Source organism: Halichoerus grypus, chromosome 15 (genome assembly GCF_964656455.1).
Source record: "Halichoerus grypus chromosome 15, mHalGry1.hap1.1, whole genome shotgun sequence".
Taxonomy (NCBI): Eukaryota; Metazoa; Chordata; class Mammalia; order Carnivora; family Phocidae; genus Halichoerus; species Halichoerus grypus.
The window spans coordinates 3,918,432-3,933,114 of NC_135726.1; the positions used below are offsets into that span (position 1 = coordinate 3,918,432).

The 14,683-nt window shown below is 48.5% G+C and overlaps 1 protein-coding gene across 6 annotated transcripts in view; it reads right to left on the bottom strand.

Moving 5' to 3' along the window:
- KIAA0513 (KIAA0513 ortholog) overlaps positions 1–14,347 on the bottom strand; it is a 70,625-nt gene extending 56,278 nt beyond the window's left edge. For 3 of the 6 annotated variants that reach the window (XM_036104882.2, XM_036104875.2, XM_036104883.2), the window contains exon 1: positions 5,511–5,652. The gene's annotated coding sequence lies outside the window, so the exon portion shown is untranslated. Of the gene's footprint in view, positions 1–5,427; positions 5,653–14,129 lie in introns of those variants that run through there. The other 3 variants (XM_036104880.2, XM_036104877.2, XM_036104878.2) reach the window with 3 other exon arrangements.
- Positions 14,348–14,683: the final 336 nt, after the last annotated feature.

Genomic DNA, 14,683 nt, shown 5'->3' on the forward strand with positions numbered 1-14,683 from the left:
AGAGGCAGGAACTGCTCTTCACCGGACATCTTTTTCTTACCATCCGAATTCTGTACCATCTGATGTATTACCTTGTCCAAAAATTCATTACATTAAATAAAGGAGGGATTATCTATCTCCCTTAATAAGGCGAGACGGAGCCAGAAATGAAAAGGCCTCAAAGGCAAAGGTGCGAGTCATTTCGGATGTTTCGCTGGCAGCCTGCCCTGCTCTCGTGCACTCCCCCAACCCCAGGCCCCAAAATGCAAAGTTTCCCTGTGAATTCTTGGATAGCTCATTTTTGGAACACCAGCAATACTTTTTCGGGGTCATAACCCGAGACACTAAAACCCAGAACTCTTAAAGCCTTATGGAAAAGCCCCTCTGAATCCCTGGGAAAGCCCAACAGGGGGAAACACAACTTCTCCTAATGCTATAGGGCCCATCAGAGCTGGCCACGCGAGGCTTGGTGTTGGCAGGGTGAGGCTCACGTGCACCATTTACCTCACCGTGGGACGTCAAGGAGCCATGCCTCCCCTACAAGGACAGGGTAAAGCAAACCGCCGAGGAAGGAAATAATCCCTCAAGGGCTCCGGCAGAGCACTCAGACAAATCCCACATCCTACCCTGGCCTTGCGCCACTAGTAAGACCCCTCCGGTAGCAGGCGGGGGAGGCCACGGGCCTTGCAATCTGACACAGGAGACTCATCTTGTCCTCTTGACCTTGGGCAAGTCACTCAATTGCTCGGACCCTTGGCCTCCTCACTTTGACACATGCAGATCACCACTTAGCTTGCAAGTTGTAAAGAGCACAATGCTTCATGTAAAAATACCCAAATCCACGTCATTATCCCTAAAGAGAATGCAGCACCTCCTTCCAGTCATTCCCTTTAAAATGTCACTGGATCCGGGTGCCTGGGTGGCTCAGTCAGTTAAGCGACTGCCTTCGGCTCAGGTCATGATCACAGGGTGTGGGATCGAGCCCCACATCGGGCTCCCTGCTCAGTGGGGAGCCTGCTTCTCCCTCTCCCTCTGCTGCTCCCCCTACTTGTGCTCTCTTGCTCTCTCTGTCAAATAAATTAAAAATCTTAAAATGTCACTGGATCTTGAAGTTAAAAGGTGTTATGCGTTGAACTGTGTCCCCTAAAAAGATACGTTGAAGCCCTAACCCCCAGAATCTGTGAATGTGACCCTATTTGGAAACAGGGACTTTGTAGATGTAATTAGTTACGTTACAATAAAGTCATAATGGAATATGACCAACTTGATGGCGTCCTTACATAAGAAAAGAAACAGACCCCCCCCCCACACACACACACATGCAAAGGGAGAGGGAGGCCATGTGACCATAGAGGCAGAGACTGGAGTGATGCAGGCCTCAAGCCAAGGAATACGAGGATTGCTGGAGACCACCAGAGGCTGGGAGAGAGGCATGAACCAATTCTCCCTCTGAACCTCCAAGAAGGAACCAACCCTGCCGGCACCTTGACTTTGGACTCCTGGTCTCTAAAACAGTGGGAGAATAAACAGATGTTGTCTCAAGCCACCCCGGTTGTGGTACTTTGTTACAGCAGCCCCGGGAAAGAAGTACAGTAAGTTATCTGCTTTCCTATCTATCTAGTGCTTGAATTGTCTTGCCCAACGGCTGGCTAGTCAGCCTATGTCTGACTGTCCCCAGTACAAGAAAACTAACTGGGTAGCTACCAAGGCAGCTAGCCCTCCCATCTCTGAAAAGGTCTGACTGTCATTAAAATCATTCATTCAACAAATATTTATTGAGAAACTATATGCCAGGCACTCTTTGGGGGAACTGCTGATACAGTGGTAAATGGGCAGCAGACAATAAAAGCTTTCTCAAAGAAGATCATTTCTGATATTGTTATGAAGGAAATAAAACACTATAATATAATAAAGTGGATGGGTTGGGGACCAGGAAGAAGCTATTTTAGTTGTCAGGGAAGTTCTAAGGATGTGACCTTAGAGCACTCACTTGAATGACAGGGAGCCAGCCAACGGAAAATCTGGCAAAATGAAAAGCCAATGCAAAGGCCCTGAGGCAGAGTGAACTGGATGTGCTCAAGGCACAAGAAGAAGGTGGGCTTTTTGTAAGAGAGTGGTAACTCATGAAGCTGCAGAAACAAGAAAGGTCAGCTAGCACTCATCTAGCATCCCAAGTAGAACACAGTGAGAAGTCTGATTTCAATCCCCAGAGTACTGGGAAGCCACTGGGGAGAGGTATGAGTCAACCCATAGTTTTTAAAAGATTACTGGCATGATAACGTTCTTAAAACTAAAATCTCCCTGGGGTGCCTGGGTGGCTCAGTTGGTTAAGCATCTGCCTTTGGCTTGGGTCATAATCCTAGGGTCCTGGGATTGAGCCCTGCTTCAGGCTCCCTGCTCAGCAAGGAGTCTGCCTCTCCCTCTCCTTTCGCCCCTCCCCCTGCTTGTGCTCTCTCTCTCGCTCTTTCTCTTGCAAATGAATAAGTAAAATCTTAAAAAAAAACAAAAACAAAACTAAATCAAAATCTTCCTAACTTGCGTCCTTTGGTTCTTGGGCCACTATAGAACAAGTTTATTAATGACAGCCCTGAACCTTCTGTGACCATGGCTCCCCAGATTCTCAGGCTTATCAGCTATAATTCACTCACCCCTGTAGCAACTTCCAATGAATATTCTTGATTTTTTTTTTCTATGTCCTTTTTAAATGTGATGTCCAGAAAAGAACACAATACTCTAAGCATGGAGTCGTAGATTGGAACTGTCATCTTTCTCATTCAGATCTATACATCTATTGCTGTGCCCTAAAATTGTCTTGGATTTTAATCCTGTTTTGTACCACCGCCCACTGAAACGTATCTCAGATAACCTCCCCCGAAGTCCTTTTCCAGAGCTAGATGTCCAGATCTAGAAAGTGGGATTAAAGCGTGTTCTTCTCTAATGAGAACAGCTGTGCCCTGGTTAAAAAAAAAAAAAAAAAGGCGTCACCATAACCCGGACAATGTCAGGTATAGAATGGTGCATCCAATAAACAAAACTACTGGGGCAGCTCCCCACGTTTCACAACCACTACACTTTTCTTCCGGGTGGAGGACAAGGAAAACTCTAAGGGCAAGTTTCCCTAGAATTGCTTTGTTCTCTTGCATCACAGCTGAAGACACCTAGACTGTTTGGAAACACCAAGCACTTGAGCAAGAGGCTCCTTGCAAGCATACTTCCTACTAGATTTCTCCAAGACGGATAAACAAATCTGAGTAGACGCAGACTCTCTCAGGCTTGGGTGGGGGAAGTGGTGAAGTTGCAGCTGCACCGGGGAGCTGAGCGGACTTAGTGAAGAGGCAAGTGGTGGGAGAGAAGGATGCTTTGCCCGCGGATGCTGGCGTCCTCGGATGCGCTGTAATCTGTCCTATCCTTCCCATATCCCATTCCATAGGCTGATGACAGACTATTGCATCCGGTTGACACCAGATGGCTAGGTTTATCCTTTTGCTTCGCCCCCTAGGACCTAAGTGACTCTGGGCACTGGCTTAGCCTCAGTTCTCTCATCTGTGACATGGGAGTGTTAACACCACCTATCACTCCAAGTTTATGGTGAAGCTCAATTGAGATTTTGTGCACAAGCCCTTTGTAAATTACTCTGTCATGTAAAAGTGAGGGGTTATTATGGGCAACAGGATTTTACTCCTCCCTTTGTGTATTTTTCCTGCTGCCGGTTGAATTTTCATGACCTTTTTTTTAAATCTTCCCAGGTTGTTTTGATGTTTCTTTTAACCTGATTATTTTCTTTTTTTGAGGGATGAGGCAGCAAGTGAGCTAGCAAGCGAGCGAGAGAGAACCATATAGCATGACTCATTCCATTCTAAACCTTTCTTGGGATTGTCCTAAAAGGTGTCCTCTCTTGGGGTCACCATAAGGCAATTTACCCCTGAAGAACCAAAATTAATCATCATCCAAAGAGAATCACTATTCTCTACTCTCTGGAATTCTGTAGCAAATTAAAGGTTTCTGACTTACTCATGTCACCCAGCAGTAGCTTTTCACTGCCTTTAGTCGTCACGTTCTCAGATAACACAAACCACCTTCACGTTAACTGACACGCCATACAAAAGACACGCACTACAAAAAAAAAACAAACGTGGGAATGTATCCCAGAACCATACAAGAGGCTAGAGATAATCTGTAATCACTAAGAGCGCCTATGTGTGCGTCCTCAGTCATCTTCATTTCTTTTATAGAAAAAGAAAATCTCATGAGTCAACTTTTTCATTGTGAGCTGATCTCAAAAGCCTTTCGCCCTGTGCATCAGATGCGTGAGCAGTCCTATTTCTGAACAACATAAAAAAAGTGACAGTGGAAGGGAGAGACTCTGAACAAAGAGAAAACATAAACTTCCAAATGGGAAGATGTAAAAGACCAAGGAGGAGCGCTCCTGCGTAACCAGTCAAAATCATTCTTTTTTTCTTTGCTCAATTCCCCGTTCGATATCTTGGCTGCCCTGGTTTAGGTTTCCAGAGGGGGTTCCTCTCATGAAATGACTCTGAAACAGTAGCATTAGGTGACAATGGCCTGGGCGGCAGCCTGGCCCCTGACAGCTGTCTGCGTGCCTCCACCACTGACTCACCGCAGGGACAACCTCCACATCAGGGCGCCCCACCTGGGCCAGCTCAGAGGCAAGTTCCTGCTCAGTCTGCAGATCGGCACCCTTGCCCCACACTTAACCACAGAGTTAGACGAGCTGGCCATGGCTAGTGCCCACTGCAAAGTCGTTCTCTGAGATCCAACCAGTGCAACCTAGGGAAGCACAAACCCGGTACCGGCGGGAAAAGGCACCCAGCTCCAGGAAGACCGCATCCTGTCCTTTCCAATTCCCCCGGGCCACTGGTTCCGTCCGCCCTGAGCCAGCTGTTCTAAACCCAGCTGCTAACAGGGCGCCCGCGCCGCTGTGCCCTCTGCAAACCTCTTTGCTTACTGACCCGTCCGGAGGATGGGGGGCCCCTGGGAAGGCACGGGTGGAGTTGACGGGGCGGCCCCCAGTCCAGAGCCCTTTCTCCCTCACCCCGTACCCCACCCGTCTGCCACTCCGAGCAGAGAGGCAGCAAACTTGCACCTGAACACACAGCACGACTTGGCAAATGTCTTTCCCATCCTGGTTCCAGGCACCCCCTCCCCAGCATGCCCTTCCAGGAGTCTGGGGGTTCTTCCTCCCCCAAGACCGAGGAGTCGACTCCACCCCAAAGCCACTTGGCGACACCATCTGCCACCAGGGGGTGGGGACCCCTTGTCCATCGCCCCCCCAGGTATTGCACTGCCCCCCACACCGCGGGCTCTCGGCTTCCCTTCCACCTCCGCACCCCCAGCTCGCGCGGACCCTGCAAAAGCCCCCGAGGCCCCGACCCCCAACCCGACCCCGCATCATCCCACGGCCCCCTCCCTCCACCCACGGCCCCTCACCCGCCGGCCCTCGGAGAGCCCCGCGCCGCCCGGACAAGTGACGCGTTTTCCCCCTCCGGGGCGCCGGCGGGAGCCTCTCTCACCGCGGCGGGCACCGGCCGACGGGTCGGACCGGGGAGCGAACGGCTGCTTTCCGGCTCGGCGCTGCGGCCACTGCGCGGGCCTGAGAGCCGGGTCCTTCCGAGGCGCCAGCTGCGCGAGCTGTCAGTCAGGCGGCCGTGCCCGCCCCCCCGGCGGCGCCACCTGCGCAAGCGCGAGAGTGGCCCGGCCCCTCCCCACGGGGGTGGACCGAGCGCGGGTCACGTGACGGGCCGGGGCGGGGCGGCTGCTCGTGGCCTGGATGTCAGGGTTCCCGCACCCGTCGCGGATCTCTCGGTACCCGGACTGTCCCTGGGCGGGAAGTCTGGTCCCACCGTCCCCGGGAGCACGCGCGGACACCTCCCGTGGATCGCTGTTACGGAAAGCCCGAGTGCACCTGCTCTGGATCTGCTCAGAACTCGGGTTCCCCCGGGGAACAGTTGGGTGGGATGGGCCGTTCTGCGAGCACAGGAGAGGGGGATTTGGTGATTTGGGTCGGGAGGCCTGGGGAAGCCCTGGCCGGGAGCCGGGGAATTAGGCCGGTTCTGGTTGCTTCGGGCCCTGAGTGTCTCCACCTTTAACACAAAGATGCCATTTGCCATTTCCTGCCCTCCTATTCCAGGGATAGGGTGAAGTCTTGACGTTAACAACACACTTTCAAAATAAGTCAGGTAAGGAAGCATGGTATAGAAGGGCAATTTATTTTTTGAAAGGGGGAATCTTAAAAAGCTGATAGATCCCACCTCGCCTGCACCGAAAGTTCTAGGCTAGTCTGCATCTTTTCAGCAAATGCAGTAAACAACTTTCAGGCTTCCTCCACACCTCTAAAATTAAAAAAAAAGAAAAGAAAAGGTTAAAAAAATAGGAGTGTCTCCTATGGAAGTTTTTTTTCAGTTCTGGAGGAAGGAAGTCTAGAAACATAAACTGACACCCACTCCCAATAATTTGGGGGTTATGTCAAACTTGGCCCTAGCACCAGCAAAATAGAGAGTATGATCCCAGAGAGTGGGCTTACATTCTCCAAACATGTTTCCAGAGCTGCATTACAGAGCTCTAGGGCTCCTTCTGGTGGTTGCTTGTATGAAATAAGAAAGCCCTGTCTAAATAAATGTAGTGCTATCTGAAATAGGACTGAATGTCAGCAGGTTCTCTGAAGTCCTAGGAGTTACATGGGAGGATCTGGAGATCTGCGACTTTTAGGAAAAAAGGTGACATGGATTGATGACCAAGCATCTTTCCTGTGCCCCGAGTGCACCTGCTGGTCCCTGTGAAATGACCTACGGAACTTAAGACTTGCTTGGCAAAGTTTAAGAAAACAACATGAAGGAAAAAGCTGGGAGCTTTATCCACAAGAGTTATAGCACCTTCGTGTCATAGCTGCTTCTGGTCCATTCCAGTTTTGCTTGACCAGCTCGGTGTGGCCATGATGTATGAGAAGCTGGGTCTCAGGGTATTTCAAGTTTGGTGTGAACTCAGGAAGGGAAGGAGTGTAAGGTAGCCTTCATTCCCTTAAGTGGATACTACAAATAGGTGGGCATGCTGTTTGTGCCTCCTGCAGAATACAAGCCCATCTACTGGACTTTATGGGAACAGGATTGTATCTGTGGCTGGAGGAACTCCTCACCTAGTTCAATGAGTGAACACGGCATGAGGCAAGGACTCAAGCAGTCCTGACCTGACTCTGGTGATAACTATTCAGGAAAACTGGAAAATGTGAACTCATTCAGGGTCAGATCCCATTTGGGGGAAGTAGCATTTCTCAAGAGATTCCTATGAACCCTGCCTCTCCATGCCTCAGAAAAGGTGTTCTGACCTTGCCAGAAGGTTGGAGAGAGGCAGATACATGGCCAGTTAAAAAAAAGGGTGGGGAAGAGAGTTTTGCAAACCACAGGCCAGTGAACTGGACATTGGGCATGGGAAATATTCAGCACAGATCACTCACAAAAAATATTTGTGACTCCTCAGAAGAGGAAGCATCGATGACAAAGATCAGGTCATTGCTAGGTTAACCATATTTCTGTTGTGAAATGGATAGACTGCTAAGTCAGGAAATAGGATAGAAATAGTGTATTTGGGCCTGGGAGGTGTATTTACCAGGATTCTTTCAGCTACAGGTGATAGAACTCAATTCAAACTGGTTTTTCAAAAAAAAAAAAAAAAAAAAAAAGGAATATATTGGCTCATGTAACTCCCCTAAATTCTGGGGTTGGCTCAGCGGGATCCAGGGGTGCCAGCGATGTCATCAGAACTCAGTCCCTCTTCCCTACTTGACTGTCTCCCTCTAAGCTGGCTTCAGTCTAGGACTAGGGCCTTTTTTATAAGGTGGTCTCCAGGAGCAACAGGCATATGTCCTTTCAACTTAGCAACCCTAGGGGGAAAAAGGACTCTGTCCCTCAGTATTTCCAACAAAAGTCCTAGGATTTGATCTCAATGGACCAACACTGGGCGTGTGCTCACCCCCTTAAGCCAATCTCTTAAGGCCAGTTTGTTGGGATAATTGGATTGGCCATACCTGGACAGGAGTGAGGATCAGCCCCACCCGGCTCCCTGCGTGAAGAGCACGGGGAGAGTGGGTCGCCACAGGGAACTGAGAAAGAAGATAGATGCTGGGCAGATGGGGGAATGCAACAGATATCCAGGACAAAGCATTTGCTGAGGTATCTCCTGATATAAAGGACATGAAGAAAGGGTGGGAGAAATAGTAAATTTATTGGATGGCAAAGTCAATACTCAAAAATACTTTGACTAGAGGATGGCTCCAAAAAACAATTCTACGAGATCAACCAGGCGACGTGACTTAGCATCACTTCGGCTTCTGGTTGCCCACCATGCCTATTTTCCCCTCCCCCTTTGTAACATATTGCCACAAATGTGGCTTCAAACAATACTATCTTACTATCTTACAGCTCTGGAGGTCAAGTTCTAAAATCGAGGTATCAGCAGGGCTGCATTCCTTCTGGAGGCCCTGGGGGAGGATGGCCTCCTTGCCTTTCCAGCTTCTGGGGGCCTCCAGCACCCCTTGCCTGGGGGCGGGGGGGGAGTCTTCCTCCATCTTCAAAAGCAGACCCCTTTAAGCTGGAATAGTTTCTGGCTTTTGTGTGTCCTTCCGGGCACGGATGCGTATTTCGAGCACAGGCTGGTTGTTTTGTAGGATGTCTCCGGTGTAGGTTTTTCTGCCTGCCCCGCATAGTCAGGTAGAGCAGTGTGGCCAGCGCGGCACGGATGTGTCCTCAGGGCATCGGATCAGGAGGCACAAGCGTCCGTTTGTCTCACTATTGCCGATGCTGTTGACCGATGGTTGAGATGGTGACATATTTCTCTACTGTAACGGTATTTTTTTTCCCCCTTGTCAATTATTAGTCATCTGGGGGTGCCTGGGTGGCTCAGTCGTTAAGCGTCTGCCTTCGGCTCAGGTCATGATCCCAGGGTCCTGGGATCGAGCCCCATATCGGGCTCCCTGCTCAGCCGGGAGCCTGCTTCTCCCTCTCCCTCTCCCCCTGCTTGTGTTCCCTCTCTCGCTGTGTCTCTCTCTGTCAAATAAATAAAATCTTTTAAAAAAACAATAATTAGTCATCTTTGGGAAAGGTACTTTTAGACTATTTAAATATCCTCTTTTTCCAATGAACTTTCACCCGGTGGTTTAGCATCCAGTAATGATAATGCTAGGCTGACTGCAAAATGCTGAGTGCTCTAATTCAATGGCTCGGTCGATATGTATCTTGCATCTGTCCTTGCCCTTCTCCAGTTTTGTTCCCCACAAAGCAGCTAAAGTCACCTTTAGAAACCACAAATGTGACCAAATCCTTCAGTGGCTTCTTACTGCTCCTCAGATGCAGCCAGAACCCTTCTGGTTGTTGGGGCCGTGCATGGCCTGGCCCTCCCAAGCTCTGCAGCCTGGTCTCCTCACTCCCCGCTCGCCCTCCACAACTTCCAGCGATCCATGCTGCTTTCTTCTGTAAGGCCTTCCCACCTACCCTTTTGCCTGAACCCTATACCTCCATCCCCTGCACTCCTTTGCTTATCAAATACCCACATGTCCTTCACCTATCACACCCAAAAGGAAGCCATGTGACCCCCGAGGCCAGGCCAGATTCCCAGGTAGACCCTTTCACCACATGATGTCCTTTTCCCTTATAGGAACACCCCTGTTTGTAATTGTGCACTTATTTACTTGTTCACTTAGTCTCTGTGCTCCGTAACAGGCAGGGACTGGCTGGTTTTGCTTACTCATGTGTCTGCAGCACCAAGCACAGAGTAGATCGTTAAATGTTTGTTGAAAAAACCAACATGAGTTTAAGAAAAGGATCTGGGGAGGAGGAGACAAGAAGATGAGCACCCATGGGCAGGACCTTGCTTCCAGGAGACTTGGTGATGGGGCCTTTGGCAGCAGGTGCAAGCAAGCCATCAGGGCCTGGTATAGCGCTGCATCCGTATCCAGCCTGGCCTCTGGCTCCTTAGAGAAGGAGTCTGGTACAGTATAAAGAACAGGATCTTCACAGGCAGACAGAAAGAGGTCTGCAAGCCAGCTGTGCTTTCTGCTTCTGTTGGGCAATCACTTCACTCTGAGCCTCAGTTTCCTTAGCTGTACAAAGGGATCGCACCAGCTTCATAGGGCTGTGAGGACAAAGTGAGTTCATGGGTGCAACAGCAGCAGAGAAGACAGATCTGTGTCTGAATCCTGGCTCTCCTCTCCTAGCTGTGTGACCTTGAGCACAGTGCTTGACCTCATTGAGCCTGTTTCCTCATCTATGAAAGGGGCCTCCCATAGTGTGTTCACTCACTCATTCAATGCATATTTATTGGTTGACAGGAGCTGGGGAAGCACTAGTGGACAAGAGCAACAAGAAAACTGCCCGCCTTCCACGAGGCTTGCGTGATAGCCAGGGATGCACAACAGAGTAACTAAGTGAAAGACATATGATAAATAAAGCTGACAAGGAGCAAAGCAGGGAGGGGGAGTGAGAAGCCACCGGGATGGGAGGGAGGGGGAAACTTTAGATAGGGTTCCAGGGAGGAAGATGCCACTGAGTAAAGTTCCTGAAGGGCATGAGAGAGCTATGGAGGCGACACAGAGTGCCAAGGCCAGAGCGTGGCACTCAGTGAGCGCTCCACACACGTCCACTAGCCATACACCTTCCCCACCAAGCATGGCCATGGTACCCCAGCAGGCTTTACCCACAGCTGGAGGCGAGGCGGCCCTGTGTGAAGGAATTGGGACACATCACACCACTTTGGGTCCTTCAGACTCCGTGGGCCGTGTCCAACACCATGAGCTGTGGAGAGTTGGCCTTCTCGCTTCCCTATTCTGGCCGTTGCATTCACCACCACAAAGTCCGTGGTAAAAAATAAGCAACAACCCAAACACCCTTCCGGAAGAAACCTCAGGTTTTCCACTGTACAACCTTTGGAAGCATCCCTCTTTCTCTTTCTCTCCCACTGTTTACTTGAAATCGAGCGCACAAACCCTAAGTGTACAGAGCTGGATGAATTGACCCCAAGTGGGCACCCATACAAAAAGCACCCAGATCAAGAGATGAAGTATTATTGCCTCAATGGTCACCACTGCCCTGCCCTCTCTTCCTATACTAAACATCAGTTTGCCCCATTTTGGACCTTTTAATGGAATTATATAGTATGTATGCTCTTACGTCTTGCTTCTTTAACCCAACACGTATTTGAGAAGTTGATTTCTGTGTGGAGCAGTTCATTGTATGAATATACACTATTTATTCCTTCTGTTGGTCATGGACATTTCCAGTTTGGAGCAACTGTGGACAGTGCTTTGTGAACATTCCTTTGGTGAACATAGGTTCATGTATGCTCGGCTTCAGCAGATACTCCTAACGGTTCCCACCAGCGGTGTATGGAAGTTCTAGTTCCTGCTGATGCTTGCCAATGCTTGGTGCTTTTTCATTTTAGCTATTCTGGTGGGTGTGTAAATATTTCATTGTGGTTTAAGTTTGCATTTCCCTGATGACTAATGAAAAAGAGCGCTTTTTCATGTTTTGGAGAGTCTCTTCTGTGAAGTACCTGTTTGAGTATTCTGCCAATTGCTGTACTGTCTTACTCATTATATTTATATGTATTTAAAAATAAATACATGGTTGAAAAAATTAACAAGTTACAGACCCATTTCATGTATATCTGTCCAGGGATATTCTATGTACATATAAACATGTATATCTCCCCACTCTGCTTTCTTACACAAGAACACACACAGTTTGACACAACAGACCTGATATATACCTTGAAGACCAGACATTTGAATTCATGAAAATCGGCCTCATTTTTTTTTCCCCAGTTGTACAGCGCAGGATTCCCTTGTGTGTGTACAACATATTTTACGAATATATTCACAGGCCTACGGGATGTTGCCAGTTTTTTGCTTCTACAGCATGCTACCGTATGTACGCAAGCGCAAAAAGCTGCATGCACGTGGGTAAGTCTATCTGGAGGATAAATTCCTAAGGGGGATTGCTGGGTCAAAGGGCATGCACACTTCATTTTTTTTGTGGTTCATGTTGCTATTTTGCTCTGCAAAGAGATGAACAAATTTAAGTTGCATCAGTTGAGTCTGTGTGCCAATACCAAGTATTACCAAACTTTCAGCTTTGCCAACCTACTAAGTGAAAAATGGCATCTCCTTGTACTTCAAATTTGCATTCATCCCTTTTACTCTGAATGAGCCTGAGCATCTTTTCCCATGTTTGAATAGAGCATCTGCTTTAAAAGGGCTGCTTCCTGGGATGAGTGGTAAGCTGGAAACCAGCTCCTGATGGATAAACAGAACTAACCCTGGACATGGGATGTTTCCCATCCCTGCAAAGGGGATGGGAAATATTAGGTTTTCTGCTCCCAGGGCCTCAGTGAAATCAGGGAGAGGGTTAAAAAAAAAAAAAAAAAAACCACCTCTGAGTTGAACCACACTCTTAAAACAGGAAGAAACCTTAGAAATCAAATCTAATCTCATATTTTAGAGATAAAAAAAACAAAAACAAAAGCTGAGGCTTGGAGAGGGGAAATGACTTGCAGAAGGCTTTTTTTTTTTTTTTTATCCACAGGGTTTCACCTTGCAGAAGGCCTTTTTAAAAAACATACCAATTCTGTTGAGAAAGAGATGAAAACCCTCGATAACAGAATTGTTTTCGTCAACCTTTGCTTTTCCTGTTAAATATTTTAATGAATGATTTTATTGTGCCATTTCCTATAGCAAGGGGTGCACTTTCAAAGTTACAATAAACAAGCTGCACCAGGATTAAGGGACCTAGGCAACACAAACAAGTGTGGGGACTCTAACAAGAATCCACTCTTCATTTTTTGGGAAAGACTTTGAAATGGGTCAAAAAGATTGTTAGGTGTCTTCGGTGAACAACCAGAGGTCTGACTCACCCTTCGGGGTTATCTGGTTTCCTGGGGTCTTCACTTTCCTTTAAGCTATTTATAACTTTACAGGTTGCAGAGAACTGAAAGCAATGCAAATGATTCTTGTCCACAGGTATTAGACATAAAGTCAATTTTGCCTAGTGAAAGTTCAATTGATTTGCCTCCCCCACTGCAGAAGCCAGCTCTGCATCTATTAAGCAAATTCATTTTAGCATGCTTGACTGCCTAGATATATGTCTGCCTTTTGGATTTATCTCTGAACCAACTGTACGTATCATCTTACATACTTCATTAATTAGTGAGTTAAATTAAAGCCTTGACATGTGTTTATATTTGTCTGACATAACTTTTTTTTTTTTTTTTAAAGACCCATTTTGGGGCTCCTGGGTGGCTTAGTCGGTTAAACATCCCACTCTTGATTTCATAATCTCAAAGTCATGAGATCATAAGAGTCTCTCTCTGCCCCCCCCCCCCCGGGCTCGCTCTCTCTCAAAAAATAAAAAATTAAAAAAGACCTATTGTTTTAACACTGCTCATAAAAAGTATATCCCAAATATAGGGCTACTTGCAGGTCTTGGTGTTACTCAAAGATAACCATCCTTTCTTTCAGCCAATGCAAAACAAATTGATCACTGATTGAAGGCCTCACTCACTTTCCTCCCTCGTGGAAACAAATCCCCAAGCAAAGATAGCAGGAGACAGGAGCCTCAGAGAGAGTTGACTAAATGCATACATAGCACCACTTTGAGTAAAGAGGTACAAGATACAGTAACAAAAGTTTAAACTTTTAAATGCACCCCTTACTTCCAAAAGTTTAGCTGGAAGCGGGCGCCTGGGTGGCTCAGTCGTTAAGCCTCTGCCTTCAGCTCAGGTCATGATCCCAGGGTCCTGGGATGGAGCCCCGCATCTGGCTCCCTGCTCGGCGGGAAGCCTGCTTCTCCCTCTCCCACTCCCCCTGCTTGTGTTCCCTCTCTCGCTGTCTCTCTCTGTGTCAAATAAATAAATAAAATCTTAAAAAAAAAAAAGTTTCTGGAAGCAAGAACGGTAAATGCTGAGACGGTGGCTTGCAGACTGAGATTCTGATAGATCCCTGGGCTGTAATCACTGCTTTCGTTAATCTTACGAGTCAGCGAGTACTTACCAGTTTGACAACAAACACTAACTGAGCACGTACTTCCCAGCCCTGCGAAAATTGTCCAAATGTTATAGGAAAGCCAAAGAAATAAAAAGCATGTGTCTACCGTCAAAGCACTTAGGACTTAGCATCTGGAAGGAATCGCTGGGTGCTCAGGGAGGGGATCGGAGGCTCAGAGGCGCCCCAGGAGTGCCCAGTCCGGTGCGCTTCCCCTTCTCCCCACGTGCTGTCTGGCTTCATTGTTTCCACTCCCGCTCCTCTATTTCCCCATTTTCGAAGTTCTCGCTCCTCACGCCGTACAAGCCACACCTAAAACTGGCTCTGAGACGCCGCCGCGGGCTTCGGGCGCCCGGACAGGAGCGGTCCGCCGAATTTGACAAGCAAACGGCGCGGCTTGCACTGTGCGGCAGCCCGTAGCCCCCAGCCTTTCTCTTCCGGACTTCAGTTTGGACGGGTCCCTCTATTTTGGCGAGAGGAGCTTTCGACTAAGAGCTGCCTTTGACAAGGAACTGTTAGTCTTCAAGACTCTCGGCTCCGCGAGGATCCTGGCTTCCACGTCCCCGCCAATCGCCTCGAGCTCCCTCTCCGCGGCCCGCAGCGGCGCAGCCGGAACTGCGCAGGCGCGGCGCCCCTGACCTCGTGGGGTTCACTTCCGGGGGT